Source organism: Babylonia areolata, chromosome 9, assembly GCF_041734735.1.
Source record: "Babylonia areolata isolate BAREFJ2019XMU chromosome 9, ASM4173473v1, whole genome shotgun sequence".
NCBI classification, from domain to species: domain Eukaryota; kingdom Metazoa; phylum Mollusca; class Gastropoda; order Neogastropoda; family Buccinidae; genus Babylonia; species Babylonia areolata.
In genome coordinates this window covers 1,693,090-1,705,589 of record NC_134884.1, presented here as the reverse complement: position 1 = coordinate 1,705,589, position 12,500 = coordinate 1,693,090, and positions in this window count along the sequence as shown.

Here is a 12,500-nt window from a genome sequence, read left to right as displayed (position 1 = left end):
TGTTTTGTGTAGGTTTGTGTGTGTTGGGGTGTGTGTGTGTGTGTTGGTTAGTAGGTAGGTAGATGGGTGTGTGGATGTATGTATGAAGGTCTAAAGAGACCATGAAAATATAGGGTATAAATCGGAGTGTGAATTACTTATGTGGGTTGCAACTGACGTGTATATTATATTATAAATTATGGTAGTCGAGGTTGAACAGGGGCGCGCGCGCGTGTGTGTTTGTGTGTGTGTGTGTGTGTGTGTGTGTGTGCACATCCACACATTATGAATTGCGCTAGTCGAGGCTGAACAGGGTCACATTTACACCTGACTGACTGTATCGGTATTATCAAAATATGTGTGTGTGTTTGTGTGTGTGTGTATGCGTGTGTCCGTGCGTGCGTGTGTGTGTGCGTGCGTGTGCGTGTGTGTGTGTGTGTGTGTGTGTTGCAGGACTGGTGCCATGAACGGCAGCTGCTGATGCTGGTGATCGCCATCAACGTCAGTCTGGCCACAATGTTCTTCCACCTGCTGTCCTGAACTCCGACCTCTGACCTCCCGCCACACCCCCCTCACCTGTGACCTTGACCTTGTTGGCTGGTGAAGGTCTATGAAGGCTCATAGGATCTATTTGAAGGTGTCCTTTGAAGGCTTGTTGAGCTTATTGAGGGCGATGTGGTGACGTCCTTTGAAGGTTTACAGTGCCTTTTGAAGTGTACATGGTGACGCCTTGTGAAGTCAGGCACGTAAAAGCCTTTGGAGAGGGGTAGCTGGTGGCGTCTTTTGAAGGCTCATAGTGCCTTTTGAAGGCCAGCTGGTGACGCTCTTTGAAGTCAGGCTCATGTTGCCCGAAGTGCCTTGCACAGTCTGTGATGCCCTTGCAAGGTTCATAGATTCTCTTTCCTTGCTGGCTGCTGATGGTTTTTGATTGCTCGTAGAGCCTCTTCAAGGCTGATGACTGGCTGAGAAGGTTTAGAGCTGAGTCTCTTCAAGGTTGATTATTGTTTGGGAAGGTTTATTGTTGAGCATCTCCAAGGCTGGTGATTGTTTGGGAAGGTTTATTGTTGAGCATCTCCAAGGTTGATGATTGTTTGGGAAGGTTTGTTGTTGAGCATCTCCAACGTTGATGATTGTTTGGGAAGGTTTGTTGTTGAGCATTTCCGAGGCTGGTGATTGGCTGGGATGGTTTATGGTGGAGGGTGGCGAGGGAGAAGTAGAGGTTGCTGACGCCCTGCAGAAAGGTTACTGTTGTCTGTATCTGGCTGGGTGCTGTCCCCTGGGAAGTATCGTAGTGTCTTTTTGCTGGCTGTCTGCTGGAAAACAACCCCAGCTGACAATTGTGGCCCATGTAGGCAGGTAGATAGTGACAGGTTGATAGTGAAGATCTATACAGGCAGATTATAGTGATGATCCGTTCAGACAGATTGATAGTGAAGATCTATACAGGCAGATTATAGTGATGATCCGTTCAGACAGGTTGACAGTGTAGATCGTTAGAGGCACATTGATAGTGATGGTTTGTTCAGGTAAATTGAGAGTGACGGTCCGATCATCACTCTCCGATCAGGCAAACTGATAGTGATAGTTCGATCAGGCAAACTGATAGCGATAGTTCGTTCAGGCAGGTTGGTGGGGATGGTCCCTTGAGGCAGACTGATAATACAGGTAGACACCCATGGATCCATTCTGTCCGTCAGTGGAGAAACACCGTGTGGTGTGTCCGGGTGTCCACAGGCATTGAATCAAACGTCGTGTGGGACGTCGTCGGGGTTTCCTTCCGAACCTGACCAAGGAAATGTCTCGTTGATTGTTCCTTTGTTTGTTTTTCTGTTCTGTCTTCTTCACGAGAGAGCATCTTGACCCGATCTCCCATTGCAAGGAGACCGTGTGTGTTGGTGTAAAAAATTTTTTTTTAAATATATAGTCCTTTGACCCCTGTTGGGGCGTGGGGGTGGGAGGTCAGGGGGGGATGATGGGGGGGGGGGGTCTCTGTTCTGTGACAGCCTGTGTAGGGACCTGAGGGCAGGCACTGTGAGTCTGGGTGGGCGGCTTGACCGCAGCTACCACCGCCACCACTGCACTGCCTGCCGAACCAAGGCGTACTGCTGAAGCCGTTTGTGTTTTGAAGAGAAGTGTGAAGGGGATGGGGGTGGGGATGGAAGAAGAGGGGGGTGGGGGTGGGGGGGGGGCAGCACTGCTGGCTGTGTGCATCCAATCTTGAGGTGGAGGGGGTGGGGTTTTTCGGGGGTAGGAGTGGAAGGAAGGAAGGAGTGTGTGCAGCCAGTCTTCAGACGCAGACAGAAGGAAGCGGGAGTGATCAACAACAATCACTTTGTCCCGTGACAGGGTGGCGCTGTTCGCCTGGCGGAGCCCACGGGTGTGGGTGTGGGGGTTGACCCATCAGGGCTCAGTCATCCACTGACGGTTTACTCACAGGACTGCAACATGAGACCGGATAGTTTTTGACAATTTTTGGGTTTCTTCTCTTGGCCACTTTGGTTCTCCACTCAAAGTGCATTGACGCTGTGTCAGACAGGACTGCATAATACGGCGGTTTATCTCCAGTGGACACACAACTGTCATTCAGCTTAAATCGACCTCAGACCCGTAAACAGATATACAGGAAGTGACGTGATCCGCACAGGATATGACGTAATGAGGTTTTTTTTCGTTGTTGAATGTTTTCTGGCTAGTCAACCCCTCCTCTTTCCTCCCCCCCCCCTCCTCCCCCACCCGCCACCCTTCCCATTACATAGGTCCATTTCTCTCAGGCCGTTCAGAACTCGTGTGTGTGTGTGTGTGTGTGTGTGACTAGGCTGGGTGTTTTGCTTACTAGGTAGCTGGAGTGTGTTTGGGGGAGGGAGGGGGGGTGTTGTGTGCGTGTACTCACTCGCGCGCGCGCGTGCGTGCGTGTGTGTGTGTGTGTGCGCGTGCGTGTGTGTGTGTGTGTGTGCGTGTGAACGTGTTCCGGACAGCTGGCTGACCGGAGAGAAGCATGGCCACGTTCCCTGTGTCCGAACACACCCACACCCTTTGTTGTTATGGAAACGCAGACCTCTGGAGGAGGACGTAACTCTCAAAGGAAGGGAAGCGGCGGTGAATGACGAGACGCCATCATCATCATCATCATCATCTGACTAACCCCCCCCCCCCCCCCCCCCCCCCCCCCACACTTGTTCAGACATTGCCCCCCGCCAGTGGACTGTAAGACGTGTGTAGGTCGCCTTAGTTTTAGTGCGTGGTGTGTTGAAGTGATGCAACGAGTGATTTGAAAGAAAAAAGAAAAGAAAAAAAGACATCAACAAAACAAACAAACAAAAATGATCTGGAAATGATCTGTTGATCAGCCGTGACCCCTTGCCTCTTGTGAATATGTATGTATACCTGTAGTTTAGCCAGGGGTGTGTGAAAGACTTCATCCATACCTCTTCGAAGGCCTTGAGCGACGGAAGACTGCCGTTGCTGACCTTTTGAGGTCAATCAGTTCATGAATATTTATTTATTTATTTATCATGCCAGCAGTTAACAGACCTTTCTTGCCTTCTTCCTAACTGTCCCCCCCCGCCCCCCCCCCCCCCCCCCGAAAGCTGAACCACTGAACAATGCTTGTGGGGTTCTTTTTTTTTTTTTGTTTATGTTGTGTGTTGGTATGCTAGGCATTGCTCCTTTTATTACTATACGAATGTGATGATTTTGGCATGCAAAAAAAAAAAACAACCCACCCCACCCCCACCCCCCAAAAATCAGCCTGTTTCGACGACAGATGTGATATCTTTATTACCCTACTACCTTACTCTCGCCTGGCCCCCCCACCCCACCCCCCACGCCCCCAACTGCCCACCACCCCCTTCTGCCCATCCCCCACCACCCCTCCCCCCTCCTCCCCACCCCTCCCCCCTTCTCCCCATCCCCCAACACACCTCCCCCCTTCTCCCCACCCTTCCCCCCTTCTCCCCATCCCCCACCACACCTCCCCCCTTCTCCCCACCCCTCCCCCTTCTCCCCCACCCCTTCTCCCATGAGCCCCCCCCCTCTCCCCACACCCCACCACACCTCCCCCCTTCTCCCCACCCCTCCCCCCTTCTCCCCATCCCCCACCACCCCTCCCCCCCTTCTCTCCCACCCCTCCCTCCTTCTCCCCACCCCATGCCCCCCCCCCTTCTCCCCACGCCCCACCACACCTCCCCCCTTCTCCCCACCCTCCCCCCTTCTCCCCATCCCCCACCACCCCTCCCCCCTTCTCCCCACCCCTCCCCCACTTCTCCCCCACCCTCCCCCCTTCTCCCCACCCCCTTCTCCCATGGCCCTCCCCCCTCTCCCCACACCCCACCACACCTCCCCCTTCTCCCCCACCCTCCCCCCTTCTCCCCATCCCCCACCACCCCTCCCCCCTTCTCCCCACCCCTCCCCCTTCTCCCCACCCCTTCTCCCCATGCCCCCCCCCTTCTCCCCACGCCCCACCACCCCTCCCCCCTTCTCCCCACCCCTCCCCCTTCTCCCCACCCCTTCTCCCCATGCCCCCCCCCCCTTCTCCCCACGCCCCACCACACCTCCCCCCTTCTCCCCACCCTCCCCCCTTCTCCCCATCCCCCACCACCCCTCCCCCCTTGTCCCCACCCCTCCCCCCTTGTCCCCATCCCCCACCACCCCTCCCCCCTTGTCCCCACCCCTCCCCCCTTTCTCCCCACCCCTCCCCCCTTTCTCCCCATCCCCACCACCCCTCCCCCCCCTTCTCCCCACCCCCACCACCCCTCCCCCCTTGTCCCCACCCCCACCACCCCTCCCCCCTTGTCCCCACCCCTCCCCCCTTCTCCCCATCCCCCACCGCCCCTCCCCCCTTCTCCCCACCCCTCCCCCCTTCTCCCCACCCCTCCCCCCTTCTCCCCATCCCCCACCGCCCCTCCCCCCTTCTCCCCACCCCTCCGCCCTTGTCCCCACCCCTTCCCCCTTCTCCCCATCCCCCACCACCCCTCCCCCCTTGTCCCCACCCCTTGTCCCCACCCCTCCCCCCTTGTCCCCACCCCTCCCCCCTTCTCCCCATCCCCCACCACCCCTCCCCCCTTCTCCCCATCCCCCACCACCCCTCCCCCCTTCTCCCCATCCCCCACCACCCCTCCCCCCTTCTCCCCATCCCCCACCACCCCTCCCCCCTTCTCCCCACCCCTCCCCCCTTCTCCCCATCCCCCACCACCCCTCCCCCCTTTTCCCCACCCCTCCCCCCTTTTCCCCACCCCTCCCCCCCCTTCTCCCCATCCCCCACCACCCCTCCCCCCTTCTCCCCACCCCCACCACCCCTCCCCCCTTCTCCCCACCCCTCCCCCCTTCTCCCCATCCCCCACCACCCCTCCCCCCTTCTCCCCATCCCCCACCACCCCTCCCCCCTTCTCCCCACCCCTCCCCCCTTCTCCCCACCCCTCCCCCCTTCTCCCCATCCCCCACCACCCCTCCCCCATTGTCCCCACCCCTCCCCCCTTGTCCCCATCCCCCACCACCCTCACCCCTTCTCCCCACCCCTCCCCCCTTCTCCCCACCCCTTCTCCCCACCCCTCCCCCCTTCTCCCCATCCACCACCCCTCCCCCCCTTGTCCCCACCCCTCCCCCCTTGTCCCCACCCCTCCCCCCCCCACCCCTCCCCCCTTCTCCCCACCCCTTCTCCCCACCCCTTCTCCCCATCCCCCACCACCCCTCCCCCCTCCTTCTCCCCACCCCTCCCCCCTTGTCCCCACCCCTCCCCCCCTCTCCCCACCCCCACCACCCCTCCCCCCCCTTCTCCCCATCCCCCACCACCCCTCCCCCCTTGTCCCCACCCCTCCCCCCTTGTCCCCCCCTTCTCCCCATCCCCCACCACCCCTCCCCCGTTCTCTCTCCTCATCCCCCACCACCCCTCCCCCCTTGTCCCCACCCCTCCCCCTTGTCCCCACCCCTCCCCCCTTGTCCCCCCTTCTCCCCACCCCTTCTCCCCATCCCCAACCACCCCTCCCACCCTTCTCCCCATCCCCCACCACCCCTCCCCCCTTCTCCCGACCCCACCACTCCTTCCCCCCACCCCTCCCCCCCATCCCCCACCACCCCTCCCCCCTTGTCCCGACCCCACCTCTCCCCCCTTCTCCCCATCCCCCCCTTCTCCCCCCCCCTCCCCCCCCCTTGTCCCCCCCCCCTCCCCCCCCCCCCCCCTCTCCCCATCCCCCACCACCCCTCCCCCCATCCCCCACCCCCCCCCCCATCTCCCCATCCCCCCCCATCTCCCCATCCCCCCCCATCAAGTGTTGCTGTGGACAGACACGTGTTTGAAAGTGTTCCTCTTTCTTTCTTTCTGTGTTTTTCCCTCTCTGGGAAGAAGTTTTGTTTGTGGTACACCACGTGTGGAGGAGGCACGCGGAGTCATCCTGTGCCCAGCCCTGGGCAGAATGGATGTGAATTCACTGACCTAATGGCCATCCTGTGCCCAGCCCTGGGCAGAATGGATGTGAATTCACTGACCTAATGGCCATCCTGTGCCCAGCCCTGGGCAGAATGGATGTGAATTCACTGACCTAATGGCCATCCTGTGCCCAGCCCTGGGCAGAATGGATGTGAATTCACTGACCTAATGGCCATCCTGTGCCCAGCCCTGGGCAGAATGGATGTGAATTCACTGACCTAATGGCCATCCTGTGCCCAGCCCTGGGCAGAATGGATGTGAATTCACTGACCTAATGGCCATCCTGTGCCCAGCCCTGGGCAGAATGGATGTGAATTCACTGACCTAATGGCCATCCTGTGCCCAGCCCTGGGCAGAATGGATGTGAATTCACTGACCTAATGGCCATCCTGTGCCCAGCCCTGGGCAGAATGGATGTGAATTCACTGACCTAATGGCCATCCTGTGCCCAGCCCTGGGCAGAATGGATGTGAATTCACTGACCTAATGGCCATCCTGTGCCCAGCCCTGGGCAGAATGGATGTGAATTCCACTGACCTAATGGCCATCCTGTGCCCAGCCCTGGGCAGAATGGATGTGAATTCACTGACCTAATGGCCATCCTGTGCCCAGCCCTGGGCAGAATGGATTCACTGACCTAATGGCCGTAAAAGGCTGTAGAACCTTAAAACATTTTGTTTAATAAAGAGAATGTGTTCATGGCTTTCAATGGTGAAGAGAGATAGGGAGGGGATGGGGGTGGAGGGGCTGGGAGAATCACTGTTTGGTCCAGTCGTTGATCTGAAGCGTAGAGAGAGAGACGACGGAAGGGACACAACCCCATGCCTCAGTCCTATCCAGTTGTTTTTCTCTTTTCTTTTTGGTGTGCCGTGTGCAGGTTCTGTGCTCATGACGTAACAGACTACTGGGACTACTTTTTCATTTCAGCCAATGAGAGCTGTGATGTAGTATGTATCAATCCGCCACCTTGTGTTCCCTCAACTGCTTGGACTTTTCTCTCTATCTCTTTTATTTTTATAAAATAAATTAATCCTTTCTCCTGGATAACTATCCTCTCTCTTGACGTGTGGTCCTGTTCATTCTTTTATAACAATAAATAAAGGTATGACTGTCCCTGATTTAGTCTGTATGTTATTTTTGTGTAGATAGGAATTATCTTTTTACCATTGTGCACAAGGTTTTATTTCGTGTGAATGAATTTGTTGCTGTGTTTGAACATTGATTCATTACGGAGGTGCGATGGACTGGTCAAAGGATATTTGTCGGTGTGTGTGTGAGCATATGCGTAAGTATGGGTGTATATGTGTGCATGTGTTCATATGTTTGAGTGTATATGTGTGTGTCCCCCGCTCCAGCAGTAGCAGTCTGTAAACATCAGGCCATCAGATGGCCGCCAAGAGGCCACCCACAAGACAGTGAACTAAAACTCTACACCCACTGCTAAGGCGACGGAGTCCCCAAAAGCGAAGTTCACCACCGTCTCCTCTGCTTCACCACACACACCACACCAACTGCATCAGCTGTAGATCCCATGGCAACGACAGAGGCTGCTTTGTCGTGGTCCCACACAGAGATGGAAACGTGGAGTGGTGGCCAAGTGGTAACGCGTCCCCTTAGGAAGCGAGAGAATCTCAGCGACCAGGATCGAATCCCACAGTCGCCAGTATTTTCTCCCCCTCCACTAGACCTTGGGTGGTGGTCTGGAGACTACACATTCGTATGAGACGATAAACCGAGGCACCGTGTGTGGCATGCACTTGACGCACGTAAAAGAACCTCTGGCAGAAAGAGAGTGGTCCCTGGCAACAGTATGTTTAAAGTTCCGCTTTGATACGAAAACAAATGCACTTGCTGACAGAAGGGAAATAAATAGTGGCACTGCACTGTGGCGACGCTTAGTCCTTGGGGAGAGGAGCTTCAATTTCACACAGAGAAACCTGTTGTGACATGAAAGTAATACAACAGAACACAATACAATGCAATAATACAACACAAAGCAATTCAATGCAATACAGTACAATACAACACAAAGCAATGCAATGCAATACAGTGCAATACAACACAAAGCAATTCAATGCAATACAGTAAATACAACACAAAGCAATGCAATGCAATACAGTGCAATACAACACAAAGCAACTCAATGCAATACAACGCAAAGCAATTCAATGCAATACAGTACAATGCAACACAAAGCAATGCAATACAGTACAATACAACACAAAGCAATTCAATGCAATACAGTACAATACAACACAAAGCAATTCAATGCAATACAGTACAATACAACACAAAGCAATGCAATGCAATACAGTACAATACAACGCAAAGCAATTCAATGCAATACAGTACAATACAACACAAAGCAATGCCATGCAATACAGTGCAATACAAAACAAAGCAACTCAATGCAATACAACGCAAAGTGATTCAATGCAATACAGTACAATGCAACACAAAGCAATGCAATGCAGTACAATGCAACACAAAGCAATGCAATGCCATACAACACAAAGCAATTCAATGCAATACAGTACAATACAACACAAAGCAATTCAATGCAATACAGTACAATACAACACAAAGCAATTCAATGTAATACAGTGCAATACAACACAAAGCAATTCAATGCAATACAGTACAATACAACACAAAGCAATTCAATGCAATACAGTGCAATACAACACAAAGCAATTCAATGCAATACAGTACAATACAACACAATGCAATGCAATACAGTCCAATACAACACAAAGCAACTCAATGCAATACAACGCAAAGCAATTCAATGCAATATAGTACAATACAACACAAAGCAATGCAATGCAATACAGTGCAATACAACACAAAGCAATTCAATGCAATACAGTACAATACAACACAAAGCAAAGCAAAGCAATACAATACAGTACAATACAACACAAAGCAATTCAATGCAATATAGTGGTGGTGTGTCCATCGAGATCGATGATGACCATCGTTGTCATCCAGATGGGGGATGGGGGAGGGTGGTGGTGGGGTGGGGGGAAGGATGCTCATGAGTCTATCTGTGAGTGCGCAGATGGCTGAATAGTCCAATCTGCGCACGAAATGTTCGCTGACAGTTGGGGCAGACAAAGACAGGCATATCATTGTCAGGGAGCTTGTTTGCCCGTGACTTTCTGGCCTGCCTCTTCTGAACAGCTGCAGCAGTCCTGTTGGCCTCGCACAACTTGGCGCCTTTGTGCACAGCAGCGCGCCATTTGTTACGGTCCACTGCAGATTCCTCCCAGGAGTCAGGGTTGATATCAAACGCTTTCAGAGAGACTTTCAGAGTATCTCTGAAGCGCTTCTTCTGACCTCCGTGTGATCTCTTCCCTTGTTGCAGCTCGCCATAGAAGAGCCTATAGTACAATACAACACAAAGCAATGCAATGCAATACAGTGCAATGCAACACAAAGCAATGCAATGCAATACAGTACAATGCAACACAAAGCAAAGCAATGCAATACAGTACAATACAACACAAAGCAATGCAATGCAATACAGTGCAATACAACACAAAGCAATGCAATGCAATACAGTACAATACAACACAAAGCAATTCAATGTAATACAGTGCAATACAACACAAAGCAATTCAATGCAATACAGTACAATACAGTACAATACAACACAAAGCAATTCAATGCAATACAACACAAAGCAATTCAATGCAATACAGTAGAATACAACACAATGCAATGCAATGCAATACAGTACAATGCAACACAAAGCAATGCAATGCAATGCAATACAGTACAATACAACACAAAGCAATTCAATGCAATACAGTACAATACAACACAAAGCAATTCAATGCAATACAGTGCAATACAACACAAAGCAATTCAATGCAATACAGTACAATACAACACAATGCAATGCAATACAGTCCAATACAACACAAAGCAACTCAATGCAATACAACGCAAAGCAATTCAATGCAATATAGTACAATACAACACAAAGCAATGCAATGCAATGCAGTACATACAACACAAAGCAATTCAATGCAATACAGTACAATACAAAACAAAGCAATTCAATGCAATACAACACAAAGCAATTCAATGCAATACAGTACAATACAACACAATGCAATGCAATGCAATACAGTACAATACAACACAAAGCAATTCAATGCAATACAGTGCAATACAACACAAAGCAATTCAATGCAATACAGTACAATACAACACAAAGCAATTCAATGCAATACAGTGCAATACAACACAAAGCAATTCAATGCAATACAGTACAATACAACACAATGCAATACAGTGCAATACAACACAAAGCAATTCAATGCAATACAGTACAATACAACACAAAGCAATTCAATGCAATACAGTAGAATACAACGCAATGCAATGCAATACAGTACAATGCAACACAAAGCAATGCAATGCAATACAGTACAATACAACACAAAGCAATTCAATGCAATACAACACAAAGCAATGCAATACAGTACAACACAAAGCAATTCAATGCAATACAGTACAATACAACACAAAGCAATGCAATGCAATGCAATACAGTACAATACAACACAAAGCAATTCAATGCAATACAGTACAATACAACGCAAAGCAATTCAATGCAATACAGTACAATACAACACAAAGCAATTCAATGCAATACAGTACAATACAACACAAAGCAATTCAATGCAATACAGTGCAATACAACACAAAGCAATTCAATGCAATACAGTACAATACAACACAATGCAATGCAATACAGTCCAATACAACACAAAGCAACTCAATGCAATACAACGCAAAGCAATTCAATGCAATACAGTACAATACAACACAAAGCAATGCAATGCAATACAGTACAATGCAACAAAAAGCAATGCAATGCAATACAACACAAAGCAATTCAATGCAATACAGTACAATACAACACAAAGCAATTCAATGCAATACAGTGCAATACAACACAAAGCAATTCAATGCAATACAGTACAATACAACACAAAGCAATTCAATGCAATACAGTGCAATACAACACAAAGCAATTCAATGCAATACAGTGCAATACAACACAAAGCAATTCAATGCAATACAGTACAATACAACACAATGCAATGCAATACAGTCCAATACAACACAAAGCAACTCAATGCAATACAACGCAAAGCAATTCAATGCAATATAGTACAATACAACACAAAGCAATGCAATGCAGTACAATGCAACACAAAGCAATGCAATGCCATACAACACAAAGCAATTCAATGCAATGCAGTACATACAACACAAAGCAATTCAATGCAATACAGTACAATACAAAACAAAGCAATTCAATGCAATACAACACAAAGCAATTCAATGCAATACAGTACAATACAACACAATGCAATGCAATACAGTGCAATACAACACAATGCAATGCAATACAGTGCAATACAACACAAAGCAATTCAATGCAATACAGTGCAATGCAACACAAAGCAATTCAATGCAATACAGTACAATGCAACACAAAGCAAATCAATGCAATACAACGCAAAGCGATTCAATGCAATACAGTACAATGCAACACAAAGCAATGCAATGCAATACAGTACAATACAACACAAAGCAATTCAATGCAATACAGTACAATACAACACAAAGCAATGCAATACAGTACAATACAACACAAAGCAATTCAATGTAATACAGTGCAATACAACACAAAGCAATTCAATGCAATACAGTACAATACAACACAAAGCAATTCAATGCAATACAGTGCAATACAACACAAAGCAATTCAATGCAATACAGTACAATACAACACAATGCAATACAGTGCAATACAACACAAAGCAATTCAATGCAATACAGTGCAATACAACACAAAGCAATTCAATGCAATACAGTACAATACAACACAAAGCAATGCAATGCAATACAGTGCAATACAACACAAAGCAATTCAATGCAATACAGTACAATACAACACAAAGCAATGCAATGTAATACAGTGCAATACAACACAAAGCAATTCAATGCAATACAGTACAATACAACACAAAGCAATTCAATGCAATACAACACAAAGCAATTCAATGCAATACAACAC